The sequence below is a fragment of the Odocoileus virginianus genome, chromosome 12, assembly GCF_023699985.2.
Source record: "Odocoileus virginianus isolate 20LAN1187 ecotype Illinois chromosome 12, Ovbor_1.2, whole genome shotgun sequence".
Classification (NCBI taxonomy): Eukaryota; Metazoa; Chordata; class Mammalia; order Artiodactyla; family Cervidae; genus Odocoileus; species Odocoileus virginianus.
The window spans coordinates 27452750-27466367 of record NC_069685.1 but is presented as its reverse complement, the minus strand read 5'-3'; the positions used below and the strand labels follow the sequence as shown (position 1 = coordinate 27466367).

General features: G+C 41.1%; 1 non-coding gene across 1 annotated transcript; it reads right to left on the bottom strand.

Moving 5' to 3' along the window:
• Window positions 1-10174: 10174 nt before the first annotated feature.
• Window positions 10175-10247, bottom strand: TRNAR-CCU (transfer RNA arginine (anticodon CCU)). Its single transcript has one exon. It is a non-coding gene; the product is annotated as a tRNA-Arg (tRNA).
• Window positions 10248-13618: the final 3371 nt, after the last annotated feature.

Here is a 13618-nt window from a genome sequence, read left to right as displayed (position 1 = left end):
AACGGCACCTGTGTGAATTCCGAAGTAAGGATTCTAGGAGATGGTTGGCAGCACCCTCTGTGTGTGCTCAGCGGGGCCACAGCATGGACTGGTGGGCAGGGAGGCCTATGGGTCAAGGAGTGTGGCTGCTGACTGATTTTTATCGCTCAGTGTACTGCTTTCCTGGTTCTCTGCTGAGACAGGTGATGCCGACAGCGCGCCTTGCATTCCATTCCATCTGAAGCACTTGTAGATTTCTGGCTCACATCTCCTTCTGCAGAGCCAGAATGTGTTTCTCAGACCTCTTACTGCCTCAGTACACTTAGGAGAGGTCCACCATCCTTTGTCTAAACACAAGGAGCCAGATACGTGTAGAAAGCCAAAATTTTCTAGGTTTTAGAAAGGTAAAATGGTATTTGTCTCATATATTGCATATTATTTTCAGTGGAGTCTGGATCAGCACCCCATACTCAAATATTTTATTTCCACCACAAAATGTATGTGAGTGAGACAAAGAATGACTATCCTCAGCTATATGTTAAGAAGGTCAGATTTTGCCACCAGATGAATTTTTGTGCCACATTTATGGAGCAAACTTTTGGTTGCAGAGCTTTTTGGATTTTGGAATTGAGGTTGCGGAATATGGAATTGTATCATCATCAATTCCTTCCACTCTAACTTGGCAAGAAGTTGACAAACCTGTTCCTGCATTTCCTACACTGGCTAGGAAGGGGTCTGACTTGGGCTGAGCCTGAAGAACCTCAGGAGGTCTCGTCTTCTCATTCCAGGTTTTAGTTGGGAAGGCAGACAATCTGGAAATAGAGTCAATATCTATACACTCTATATTCCCTGCAGGTTTGGTGGACAAAAAGTAATAAAGAAAATACAAACTCAGGAAAGACAAGATTCGGGGTTTTTTTTTTTAAACTTATTTTCGTTAGTTAAAAAAGCCTCTCCCCTTCTCTCGGGAATCACTTAGCTTAGCTTGGAGAACCACAGATTAAAGTACAATATAGTGAATATTATTAAAAAACAACCTGTAAAAATGCATTATCCTGAAGATTTAGCAGCTAATTTTCTGTTGCCTTTACTTCTTACATCATTTTTTTTTTCTCTCAGTGTATAACCTTCTTTAAATTTTATGTCCTGTTCTCAAATTCCTCCTGGGTTTAATGACTAATCTCTATTTGTGTTACCCTGGTGAAGCCTATAGAAGTAAAATCATAAATTAATGGCATATGTTTGTAGCTGTAAACAGGGGACAGATTCAGAAATATACAAACACGCCAAGTACCCTATTTCCTAGAGCTGCAATGCTCAATTCCCAATTAACCTTAGATTTATAAGCCTAATCAAATGGCCCAGTCTGTTTCTGTTGAAAAGCTGTGCAATGTGTATAATCTTTCACCTGACCTAAATCTCTAGTAAACCTTGGAAAGTAAACTCCTTTGTGGAGCTAGTCACTTTGTTAGATGAAGCCAATGCCCCTTTCTCAGGCCCCAGGCTCCCATTTCATGTGCTGTAGGACAAGTGGCAAAGGGCAGTCTGTGGGGCTTTATGTAGGAGGACAGTCCTGACTGCTGACCCAGGTCTGTGATAGTAGGACTGTGCTGAGTCACTTGCACTTTGCCCCCAGGTCTTCCTTCCATTGACAGAGGAGCCTGGTAGGCTACAGTCCGTAGGATCACAAAGAGTCGGACACGACTGAGTATGAAGGCTCCGCTTCATACTCAGCACATATACTAAAATTGGAGTATGAAGGCACACAAGATATTTCAGTAAACTTTCTTTACAAATAGGGTATGAGTTTGGAAGATAATGGTACCAAATATCTCTGGGTATTTTCACCACCTCTCTGGGTCAGCCATGCATTCTTCTAAGCTCTCTCCACCTATGAACTCATTTAATCCTTTTAACAAACAGAGAGTCAGGAAGTGTTATGATCTTCATCTTAGGATGCATAAGTTCCAATAAAGCAAAACTTGAATTTTCCAGGTACCAGCAAGTATTTACATAGCTTTTACATTGTATTTACAACTATTTACATAGTACTGACATTGTATTAGGTGTAAATGGCATAGTATTTGCATATAACCTATGCACATCCTCACAGGGTTATATGCAAATACTATGCCATTTTATGGGGCTTTCCTGATAACTCAGTTGGTAAAGCTACCCACTCCAGTATTCTGGCCTAGAGAATTCCATGGACAGTGTAGTCCATGGGGTCGCAAAGAGTCAGACTCGACTGAGTGATTTTCACTTTACTTTTTTTGTGTGTATGTGCCATTTATATGAGGGACTAATATCCAGGATATTAGTATCTGTGGGGCCTTGGAACAGACCCTGGTGGATACTAAGGGACCACTGTATCAAGAAAGTATATAGATGCAAATACGTGTGGACTTTGGAGATTACATTTCAGGGTGAACTAGAGGCTGCTTCCTGGGCAAGACTAGATGGAAAGCTGATAAGGAGGAAGGTGGAGAATGCTATCCTGATCTAGGGTAGAGGAAGAAGTGATGAGAAAAGAAAGCTTGTTGTGGACGAAAAAGCTTATGACTAAGGAATGTGATGAACAGAGCTTAAGTTAGGTACTGAAATGAGTAGTCACGCCCTGTGAATTGGATTGCTGAAAGTAGGGTTAGGGAAAAGTAGAAAAGAAATTGATTGAGTGAGGCAAGATCAGAGAACCAGAATAGTAACTTTTCATGGAAAACGGCCAGAGCTCAGAGGACCCAGGAAGAGATTCTCTAGGCTTTATGTAGGTAAAGTCCAGAGGAATAAAAAACTCATGTGTAATTTAAAAAAATAAAGTTTGTGAAGTTAGTAGATCTAAGAAAAGCAAAGAATTATGACAAAGCATTTTTATCAGGTACTTTGCCTTGCCCTCAACTAGGTGGATTCAAAACTGGTTGAGAGACCTTTCTCCAAGGTGCTTCTTGGTGGATTACCTGCAGGGAATATAGAGTGTATAGATATTGACTCTATTTCCAGATTGTCTGCCTTCCCAACTAAAACCTGGAATGAGAAGACGAGACCTCCTGAGGTTCTTCAGGCTCAGCCCAAGTCAGACCCCTTCCTAGCCAGTGTAGGAAATGCAGGAACAGGTTTGTCAACTTCTTGCCAAGTTAGAGTGGAAGGAATTGATGATGATACAATTCCATATTCCGCAACCTCAATTCCAAAATCCAAAAAGCTCTGCAACCAAAAGTTTGTTCCATAAATGTGGCACAAAAATTCATCTGGTGGCAAAATCTGACCTTCTTAACATATAGCTGAGGATAGTCATTCTTTGTCTCACTCACATACATTTTGTGGTGGAAATAAAATATTTGAGTATGGGGTGCTGATCCAGACTCCACTGAAAATAATATGCAATATATGAGACAAATACCATTTTACCTTTCTAAAACCTAGAAAATTTTGGCTTTCTACACATATCTGGCTCCTGGTGGCCTTGCTCTTTATTTTATAAAGCTAATGCTCTAACAAAACTCTGACACTATGTGTCACCAAATGATGTTGATCTCATTTATCCTGTGTGTCCATTTTATCATTATCTAACTGGTTGTTAACATGGGTTCCTGGGTGAGCCTCAGGGGGTCCATGAATCCTCCAAAATTATGATAATAGGTTTCTACTCACATTTCTGTATCCCTTGCTAGACTATGAGCAACCTGAGGGGATAGGACAAGTTGTAACTGGGAACAGAAGAGCAGTGTATGTATTAATCTATAATTGAGTCAAAATCCCCTCATTCATTCATTCAACCTTTTCTCGAGTATCTCTAACATGCTTATAGTCAGCTACTGGGCACACAGGAAAGAGGGGTCAGAATAAACTAACAAAGAGCAAAATAATAATAATAATAATTATAATGTGATGTTTGATGTAGCCTGGAGGCTTGAGGTTATCTTCCTAGAGAGGACACTTTACTGTTTTTGGAAGGATAAATAGGAATCAGTTGGGTTGGTGGTCCAGCAGGAGAAGAGAAGGGCATTCCAGGAACAGAGGTGAGAAACAGCATACCTTCGGTGGTTAAATGCAAGTTGTTTGGGGTGGCTGTGGCAAAGGGCATATTGTAGGGGCTGATGTAGACAGGGCTAGGTGGTGACAGGCCTTTTTAGACCGTGTTAAGAATTTATATTTTATTCCCAAGGTCATTGGGGCCATTAGAAAATTGAAAGGGTGTGATATGATTGAATGTTTATTTTGGAAGAATTATATTAGCAGTAATGTGAAGAATGTAATAAGGGGCAAGACTGAGGTTTGGGAGTAGTTTTAGAAGGCTACTACAGTAATCGAAGTTAACAACACTGCCGTGCCATTACTTACTGCTCTTGTTGCTGACATTGACATTGGTGCTGTTTCTCCATCTATTGTTATTACCACAGCCACTAGTCCCACAGCAATAGTAAGGCTGATGGGGAGAAGGTGTGAGAAGCTGAAGAAGAGTCTGAGACGTGTAAGTGTGATGTTGTGATTTATAGTAAGAAATATATATTTGGTTTTTGTCCTGTTTCTGGCACCTAGCTCCTAAAATCCTTGGAATTTTCCAAGTGATGAGAGCAGTGAAGGTATCTTGTTATGTTATTAACGAGTGACTTTTAGAAAGTTCCTGCAGGAACCTAAGGAGGGGAACTGCCTGCTAGGAGAACAAATCATGTGATTAGAGTGTTGGAACTTTCAGTCCTACCTCCTCCCCCCCAACCCCCAGCCCCTGGCCTCCAAGGAGGGGAGAGGGTTTGAAGATCGAGTTCAATCACTAACGACCAATGATTTAATCAATCATGCCTCTGTACTGAAACTTCCATGAACCCCCCAAAAGGACCAGGTTGGGAGAGTTTCAGGTTGATGAACACCTGGAGGTTCAGGAAGAGTGGTGCTCTCAGAGAACGAGGAAGCTCCGTGTCCTTTTCCATACCTTGCCTACGCATCTCTTTCACCTGACATTCCTAAGTTATATCCTTTTATAATAAACTGATAATCTGGTAAGTGCAATGTTTCTCTTGAGTTCTGTGAGCTTTTCTAGCAAATTAACTGAACCCAAGGAAAGGGTTTTTGGAACTTCTGATTTATAGCTGATGAGTGAGAAGCACGGGTGACAAATTGGACTTGTGATTGGCGTCTGAAGTTTGGATCAGGGGGCAGTCTTGTAGGACCAAGTCCTAAACTTGTGGAATCTGGGGCTATGTCCAAGCAGATAGTGTCAGAATTGAATTGTATTGTAGGGAGCACAGTGTCATAGAATTGCATGGTATGGGGAAAAAAGTGAACACATTGGGGTTAGGTACAGAATCAAAGTAAGGAAGGTAGAGGAACTCTGAGATGTAGAGGAGAATCAGGAGATAAGGACCTCCTAGGAGAAGATGGTGAGCACTAACAGGTGATGAGGAGAGGTGAAGGGAAAAAAGAATTCAACATGTGTTTGTATATTGATAAAGAAGTCTAGTTTTCTTTCCAGATGCTTCATTAACTTACTGTGATTTGACCAAGTTACACTAGTGGAAAGCAGAGAGTGAAAGGGTTAATGCTTTCTCCTGAGATTTTAGAGAGGTAGAGTTTCCCTGGTGGCTCAGACACTAAAGAATCTGCCTGCAATGCAGAAGACTCAGGTTCGATCCCTGGGTCAGGAAGATCGCCCGGAGTAGAAAATGGCTACCCACTCCAGTATTCTTGCTGGGGAAATCCCATGGACAGAGGAGCTTGGTGGGCTACAGTCCATGAGGTTGTAAGAGTCAAACATGACTGAGTGAAACTAACATTCCCTTTATAGGCTTTCCTGGTGTTTCAGGTGGTAAAGAATCTGCCTGCCATGCAAGAGGCCTAGGTTTGATCCCTAGGTTGGGAAGATCCCCTGGAGAAGGAAATGGCAACCCACTCCAGTATTCTTGCCTGGAGAATCCCATGGACAAAGAAGCCTTGTGGGCTACAGTTACACAGAGTCGGACAGAACTGAAGTGACTTAGCATGCACAGAGGAGACTTGTGTCAGTTCCTTGAGTGTTTGAGAAATACTTCAACTCCTGACCAGGGACATGGGTCAATGATGGGTGCCTGTTGTTGAGAATGATGCCCTTGGAGACTTCACCACAGAGGAAAAACTGGCTTGTTTAAATCTGTTCTCAGATAATAAAATACAGGCAAAGACAACCTGCAGAAATACTGCACCGTGATCAGAGCATGTACTAATTCACATCTGCTAGTTTCAGATATCCCTTATATATCCAAGTTAGCAGAAATGAAGTAAAAACAAAACTTGCCTTTCAGTTCTCCCCACGCATTTAAAAAGTTATTTCACCCTTGGTTCCTCTGCAACAGCCCAGCAGTCCCAGTGGTGTATATTCAGTGGCAGGTAAGGTGACCACTTGTCTCAGGATCTCCCCTCCCATTCTCTAACTTCTAGGTGTACTTGGGGAGAGATGCAGCCCTGGCACTCCAACCTCTCACCTGATTTGAAGGGTCAAAGCATTTCAGAAATCAGGTCTCAGTGTTAAAACCTTCAAGTGAACTCTGATAGGCTTTATTGGCAGTCACTTCCCTGGAATGCTGATGAGGAGCAACCAGCTGGCCCACCCATGGTTAAAAAAAAAACAAAAAAACTTCTAAAAACCCACGAGCAGAACTATTTTGAATTATGAATAAGGAGATTAAGGAAACATTAGTTTTTGCTATATTTAAAGTATTTTACAAAGGAGAAGTTCCAAGGAGGAGCTGTGCCAAAGGGTACGCACAAAATTCAGAATCTCTTACTGTAAAATCCAGGCGCTCTCCGGGCATTTACAGAGACCTAGATAACAAATGTGTCCTCCTTCCCACAATTGTTATAAAGAAAACAATCCCAGCATCAGTGGAGTCTTCCTCAATGACCTCTGAAGTGTCATTTGTCAGTTGAGAGTAGGGCACATGCTTGAAGAAGTTTCAAGTAATTCTCATTTGCACTGGAGTACTTAATCTTTAGTAAATCTGGGGATTGACCCTAGGTAAAGGTAGGACTGGGCCGACTGAGCTCCCAGCTGACATAGCAACTTACCAGTCGTGTGAGTGAGCCACCTCAGAGATGGGTCCTCAGGCCCAGGAGGGTCACCCCAGCCAACAGCTGACACCTCTGGAGCAGAGATGACAGGTTCCCACTGAGCCCTGCCCAAGTTGCAGATTCTGAGCACATTAAATGATTGTTGTTTGGTTAAGTTATAAAGTTTTGGGTGGTCTTTATGCAGCAATAGGCAGTCGGGCAGGATGCCACACTCCTGGTTTACTTCCTGCCTCAGTGTCACTTCTTGGTCTCCTTTGATGATTCTTCCTCATCTCTCTGTCATTGTTTTCATCTTTTATTATGGAAATTTTTACTCATACACAAAATGGTGAAGTATAATGAACCTCCATGTGCCCATTTTGCAGCTTCATAGTTATCTACTCAGGTCCAATTTTATTTCACTGATGCTCCTACCCACTTCCCTCCATCCCAGCCCATTTATTATTAACCAGACTCTTAAACCATCTTTTTGATATCATATTCTCTTGGTAATCTCACATTGACCCAAAGCTTTGAATTTCCTTCATAACTGAAGACTCAAATTTATTACCTACACTATATCGCTGTGGCTCAAAGCATGACTGTATTACTTGCATGCCTGAATTAAAATCATGGCTCATCCACAGACTGCCTTTGTGAGTTCAGTTACTTAATCTCTAATGCCTCAGTTAACCAGCCTGTGAAATAAGAGATGGAACTGAACAGAACTCTGCAGGCCATCCTCCCTGCCCCCGCAAGCACAAAAGCCCTTCCATGTCCCCTGCCTCCCCTATTTTATAGAAAACCTGAAGTCTTCCAGGCCTCTCTGAGTCACAAAAGTGCAGGCTCAAGCAGCTAATGATTAGGATAATAGAGTCACAGACTCCGTGTTTGATGCACGTGCCTGAGTTGTTTTAGAGATATTCTAATTGCCACCAGAAGGAAAAAGTTAACTGCATGTTGACCAGACTGTAGCTAAGATAAAAGCTGCTACATCTTGAGCAGTACTGAATCTATGGCTAGCACAATTCTAAGAACTGGCCTTAGAGAATGAGATTAACCTATAGCTCATAACAATCTATATCTTTGTGGGCATCAGAAGAATTGTAGCTTGTTCCACCCATTTATATAAATGGGCAACTACAACTGTCAGCAAAGAGATGCCACAAACCCACGTTGACATCTTCCACTCTAAGAATACAATGCCCTATGTCAGCATGAAGTTACAGAAGATGAACCTTCGCCCATGATCCCGTAGAAATGGAATGGCATTCTGACAAGTGGGGATCTGTGAGTAGCTTTGGGCAGGAAAGATGCTCTACTCATCTCTGGCCCTAGCACACCTTTCAGATCTTTCATTTGTGTATTACCTTGCCTAACTTGTTGGTTCTTTCTATAGATCAAAGAAGTAGAAATGAAGAATAAGTAACTTATAGATGACCAGATCTCCTCCCTAGCTTCAACTTCAGTAATCTCTTGAACAAACTGTGTGAACAAGCTGACATCTAAGGAAAGATCATAAGTCAACAAACCTGCATGCAGTGGAGGATGGCTATGACTCTGACCCCCTATCTCAATGATTAACTGAGTTACTTCCCTTTTACTCTTTAAAAAAATTTCATGACTGAGCAGAATCTCTGGAGGTGGTTTTGGGGGGTACAGTGAGTCCAACCTTTTCCCCAGATTGCCAACCTTATGATTAAGAGCAACTTTCCTTTCTACCAATAACTGGTATTGATTTTTGAGTGGTGAGTAGCTGGATCTGAGTTTGGCAACAGTGATAATATTTCCTACTACCTCTTGGGACTGTTTTGAGGGCTAAATGCGTTAGCAAATGTAAAATACTTGTAGCAGTATATACGCATATACACCTATTGGCTTTATTATTGTATCTCTAGGCCAGACCTCTTGCCTGAACTCCAAGCTTATACAACCAGTGGCTTACTTGGCATCCTCACTTTGATGTCAAATAGACATCTCAAATTTATTATTCTAAAACCAAATTCTTGATCTATCCCTCAAAACGTCATGTAACCCCTCCCTTAGTCTTCTTCATCTCAGTTAATGGCATCTCCATCCTTCCATTTCCCTGGAAAAGGAAATGGCAACCCACTCCAATATTCTTACCTGGAGAATCCCATGGACAGAGCCTGGCAGGCTACAGTCCATGGGGTTGCAAAGGGTCAGACACGACTGGGTGACTGAGCATGCATACATGCACCCTTCCATTTGCTTAGCCTCAAATGCCATGATGTTATCCTTTCATATCTTACATCTTTCTTGCTTTTGTATCTTACATCATATCCTGTGGGCTCTGCTTTCAAAATATATTCAGAGCCTTTCACTATTATTACTCTTGTAGAATCATCTCTCATCTGCCATATTGCAATAGCATTCTCATTGGTCTTCCTGCTCCCACCCTTCCTTCCCTCACCCTCCCTCAATAATCTACTCTCAATACCACAATCAGAATGACCCTTTAAAAAATTTAAGTCAGATCATGTCAGTCTTTTGCTCAAAAGTCTCCAGTGGCTTCTAATATGATTCAAAGTGAACACCAAAGTCCTTACAACCCTCTCTGATCCCATCTCTATCTGTACGCACTCATTTTTCTGCAGCCTCACTGGCCTCCTTTCTGTTTCTTAAATCTGCCAGGGGGGCTCCCACCACAGGTCTTTGCAATTCAGCTGCCCCTCTTCTCGAAATTCTCTTTGCTTGGATCTTCACAGCTAACTCTCTCACTTTCTTCAGTATTGGTTTAAATGTTACCTTCTCATTTAATGAACATTCTTCTCAGTCAGTTTGAGTTCTGGCCAACCATCCTACTCCCACCTTTAACACTCAGTCGCTCTTACTCTGCTCTACATTTCTCTTTTTCTTGGTATATATCACCTTCTAACATACTTTATAATGTGCTTATTGTTTTGTTTATCATTTATGCTTTGTCTACACCTATGAAAATGTGCCCATCATGAGGCCATCTGAATCTGTTGTTCGCTGTTGAATCCAAACACCTAGGACAGTGCCTGCCACAGAGTAGACACCAGATGGATAAAACAGATAGGTAGGTTGGTAGATAGAAAAATAAATTTGTGTTTATTGATTCAATTTTTAATATTTATCTATTTATGTGGCTGCACTAGGTTCATGGAATCTTCATTGTGGCTGTGGTATCTTGTTCCCTGACCAGGGATTGAATCTGGGCCCCCTGCATTAGGAGCACAGAGTCTTAACCTCTAGACCACCAGGGAAGTCCCTAGATCTGTGTTTTAGAAAGATCACCCAGGGAGAGTTTAGATAGTTCGGAGGCAAGAAAGAAAGGAAACTCTTTAGGATCTGTTCAAGAATCCTTGCAAGAGTAAGAAACTGAGCTAGAAAAGAGGCAAGAAGAGCAATAAGTATTTGTTGGTAGAACCAATAGAAATGGATGGCAGTCTGTTTTGGAGGCAGAGAGAGAGCAACAAGGTTAAGTGGCAACTTTCAGATACTTTTCCCTTTACCCTTTGTTGTTCTTGACTGAGACCTCCCTGTAATAAAAAACAGATTAACAAGAGAAAACCAGACAGAAACTTAATAACGTGTATACCTCATGTATACCTGGGAGATGCCCAGGAAAACTGAGTAAATCTCTCTGAAATGGCCCAAGTCACCACCTGATATAGCATCACCAGCTGAAGACAAAAGAAAGCTGTTAGGGAGTGGGGAGGTCAGTTATGGGAAGTTATCAGGAAAAGTAAGATAAACAAGGGTAAGGTTGTTATACAGAATTAAGTGTCCTTCTCCATTGCTAAGAGTTTCTTGTGACTAGAGTCACAAGTTTCTAGAGTCATCCTTCTCTTTCTGGTACAGAGAGGGAAGTATCCTTACAAGTAGAGGTTTCCCTTACAAAAGAGTAAATTCTACATGTTTAGAAATTCTCCTGTGTACATTTTTTTTCCTAAAAAATAATCAGCTTAAAATAATATTTAAGCCAGAGAGGAATATTTAGGGATGGCATATTCTGCTACCCTTCAATTGTCACCTCTTTTTGTTTGTTTCTGCTACTTGCAGTGATAAACCAATAGCAGGACTTTAACAAACAGTTGTGACTGACTGATAGATAGGCTGAAACATACTTTAAAAATGAAAAAAAGTGGAAATTCCCTGGTGGGCCAGTGGTTAAGACTCAGTGCTTTCACTGCCAAGGATCAATCCCTGGTTGGCCAAAATAAATAAAAATGAAAAAAGTTGAGCTAATCACCTCACCCCCCAATAGTTGCTGATTATGCCTGTGTCACACTGCTAGATACCCCTCACTTCTCAATCCACTTCTCCCTTCTTCCATAGTGATAGTTTTAGCTGAATACATGGTCACTTGGTTAGAAACTATATTTCCCAGGTACCCTTGTGGTTGGATGAGGTCAAGTCACTGAAGTTGGCCCAAGTGATGAGAGTGGAAGTGATGTATGCCATTTCTAGAACTTTGCTTTAGAACAGTAGGCCAGTGATCCCATTTGATCCAGCCCCTTGTCCCTTAAGTGAAACAGGACGTTTTCATGACTCAGATTTTGTTTCAGGAAGGGAGACCCCTTTCAGAGTCCAAGAGGGGGCTCTTGTCTAACACTTGAAAATGAATTGTCTGAGGAGACACATGCTGACAGAGCAAGAGACTTTACTGGGAAAGGGTGTCCAGGAATAGAGCAGCAGGGTAATGGAACCCAGAACTGCTCTGCCACATGACTTGCAGTCTTGGGTTTTATGGTGATGAGGTTAGTTTCTGGATTGTCTCTGGCCAGTCATTCTGACTCAGTGTGCTTCTTGGTGGTGCAGAAATGTCTGCACCGGGATGAATTCCAGTGAGAAGGATTCTGGGAGGTTGGTAGGACATATGGACTGGTATCTTCTCTCTCTTTTGACCGTTCCTGAATTCTTCCTATTGGGGGAGGCTTATTAGTTCCACCTTCCTTACCAGGACTTCCTGTTGTAAGATAGCTCATGCAACTGACCACCATCTTGCCTGGCCAGGGTGAGTGGTTTCAGTGTTTCCTTTAACAACTTGACCATGCAGATAAGGCAAAATGCCCTATACAGGTGGAAAAAAATTCCCTTCTTTCTTTCTAGGTTCTTTGGTTCTGGATTCTGCTTTAAAATTAAATTGATATAGGACAGATTAATAGAAAAACAAAGGTTTAGTAACACGTAACTGTCACATACTCCCTGTATACATGGGAGATGCCCAGGAAAACTGAGTAACTCAGTGAAACGGCTGAAGTCATTGCCTTAAAAAACACCTCTTCAGCTAAAGACCAAAGAAGATCTGGGGAGTGGGGAATCAATGGTTACCTGGACAAGCACAGTAAAAAAAGGTTGTTATGCAGATTTGTTACCTTTTCCATTGTTAAAAATTTACTTAGAGTCATTCTTTTTGGTAAGAGTGGGAGACACTTTTAAAAATGGAGATTTCCCTTGTGAATGTAATTTTTTTTTTTTTTTACAAAAGGCTAACTTGTACTCAGTTTTCAGAGCTTCTGTCACATCTGAAGTTTTTTTAAAAATAACCAGCTTGAAATAATGAATATGCCAAGGAAGCATATTTTGGGGTGGCAAATCTGCTCCCCTTCAGCCCTATAGGATGGTGGAGAAATAAGATAAAAGGAACCTGTAGCCAGAGATACTCTGCCATTTACTTGGGAGAGAAATAAATGTCTATCTTCTCTAAACTTCTGTGTTTTGGGATATCCTTGTTACAAAAGCTTAGCCTTTATCCCTATTAATACAACAGGTAAACTCAGTTGATGTCTTTGTTCCTTAGTTCCCCCATATTCAAAGGAAAGATGGGTACATAGAATTGAGAAGTTCTTGAAACACTAATAAAATTATTCTCTTAATTCTGGTCCTTGTGTTGGTAAATGCTTGTTGTCTGAATGTGATAAAGAATTACAGAATCATAAAATGAAAGCAGGATTTGAATCAGGACACTCAAGGTAACTTAGTATTTTGAAAATACTGTAGTATTCACAGTGGGTTAATAATTTTGCACAGCAACAGATATGCTTAATTTTTTTCCCATTGTATCTAGTTCTTTTCTTCTAGTTTCAATTATTTTTTTCTTCTTAATCTTTTGAGACATTATTTTTAAAATAGGCTATACCAGATTATTTTACTATCTCAATATTTGGGTGTGCTAATCCTCCAAAACTTTTTTGTCTGCTCACTCTTTCCCAAGGTAGATTATTTCTGTATATGCTTTGTGAGCTCATCTTCAGCTGCAGTGGTTTTTTCTATAAAGTCTTGCTTGCCCTAGAGAATGGTTTTGATTTTTTTTGACACGTGCCAGTCTGGGACCGGTTTTTATGTTCATTTTCTCAATGTAAATGAGAACTCCTAAACTGGACATGGCACAAATCTGTGTTTTTTATTTTTCACCCAAATATTCTGGGAATAGAAACCCTCTTTTGTGTTCTTTGTCACTTCTCTGATGCTGAAAAACAGACATTTTTAGACCCTTTCACTTTGGGCATTAAACTTTGTGAGTACCAGTTTAGTTCAGAATTTCAGTTCTAACTTTCTGTCTCATATGAGCCCAAGGCCATATCTCCTGACACCTATCACAACTAATATCCTAGCACTTAATGGACTGAGG